Source organism: Mycetomoellerius zeteki, unplaced genomic scaffold (assembly GCF_001594055.1).
Source record: "Mycetomoellerius zeteki isolate Tzet28-1 unplaced genomic scaffold, Tzet1.0 C4424062, whole genome shotgun sequence".
Classification (NCBI taxonomy): Eukaryota; Metazoa; Arthropoda; class Insecta; order Hymenoptera; family Formicidae; genus Mycetomoellerius; species Mycetomoellerius zeteki.
In genome coordinates, this window is record NW_017255823.1 from 1 (window position 1) to 1,670 (window position 1,670).

Genomic DNA, 1,670 nt, shown 5'->3' on the forward strand with positions numbered 1-1,670 from the left:
AAAAAAAGTAAAGTACTTTATGTTTCAGTTATGCATTACAATTTTTATGTAGCAGTTAATGAAGTGCAATTTTTGTCATTTATAGCATTTAATGAAGCATTCTTGTAATTTGAAAAAATTTTACTTATAATTTTAGTTGGAAGACATTTTATCAATAAAGATAATTTTGAAGTACATCCAAATACAATTATTCCTTTACTGTGAGCGGTTTGAAATAAAAAGTATACATATTCTCGAAAATAAAAGCATGAATCAGTATTTGTTTTTTATTCATACGATAGAAAATTGTACAGTGTAAACTGCGTTAAATCAGTCATTATTAAAACGATCCTCTAGTTACATGTATTTCTTGCCAGGAAACTGCGCCTTCTGCAGAAATTAAATAATTAGCAAGCGTATCACGTAAGTTTATATTTTTGCGTGTAGCGTTATTTGCTCCCATTCTTCCAATCGTCTTGAAAGCGCTATTTTCTTCACATTTTCTCTAGTTTCCACGTACTACATTTCCTTGTTGGTCCTCTGTATCGACGTGACGTTTAGAACAATACATAGCATTCTCTGGACTTGTTGAGAGTTCTGATAATCGAAGAAAGTTATGCAAGCATAATGCAGCACATACAATCCATTCTGCGGTATTGACATCCGCAATAATCGTCGATCTAAATATTCGCCAACGACTAGCCAAAATCCCAAAACAGTTTTCAATTACGCGACGTGCTCGAGAGAGACGATAATTAAATGTTTTCTGTGTTATATTCAAGTTAGCTCCAGGATATGGTCGCATAATGTAGCTTTTCAATGGGAAAGCTTCGTCACCTACTAAATAATATGGAAGCTTTATATCAGTTCCCGATAAGTTGGTATCGTCTGGTACACCAAGTTCGTTATTATCCATTGCTTCTCCAAAAGCTGATGATTTATACACTCCTCCGTCGCTTTGCGAGTCAAAAGCCCCGACATCAGCAAGCGTGAAAATGTAGTTAGCATCGCAAACTGCTAATAAAACGATGCTGAATGTCTTTTTATAATTGATGAAATTGCTTCCACTATTATAAGGAGATTGAATAACGATGTGCTTTCAGTCAATCGCACCAATGCAATTTGGCATATTCCACTTATCCTGAAAATCTTGAGCATATCGTATAAAATCTTCTGTAGTAGGCCGTGGCAAATACTTCGGCGATAACTTTTCCCAAATAATTCTGCATGTATCACGGATAATTTTGCTTACTGTACATTTGGCCACGTAAAAGTTCCATGCAACAGTTTGCTGCAGCCATGGGCTAAGTAACTAAATATAAAATAAAATATTTCACTGAAACTGTAATTGAAAAAGGATGACAATTACAACTAAAATACTTTATATATATAAATTATATACTTACTACAAAGTAATACATAGTCGTTGTTCTGGTGATAGAGGCTCACGAATACTTTTTTTCGTTAAAGATTCTCGCAATATTTGTAATAGTTCCTCGAATTGCGAAACAGTCATTCGTGTGAACTTAAAAAATTGCTCATGATCTTTGATTTTTATATATTGGAAGAGAGTATGAAAATGACCTTTTTTCTTCCGTTGTAATAACATAGGTCGAACCCAAAATTTTCGTTTTGAAGTCTTTTTCTTTTTTCTCCGCAATAATTGCAAAATAATTTCAATTGAATTTACA

The 1,670-nt window shown here is 33.4% G+C and overlaps 1 pseudogene; it reads right to left on the reverse strand.

Moving 5' to 3' along the window:
• Positions 1-333: 333 nt before the first annotated feature.
• Positions 334-1,613, reverse strand: LOC108726554 (putative nuclease HARBI1; annotated as a pseudogene).
• Positions 1,614-1,670: the final 57 nt, after the last annotated feature.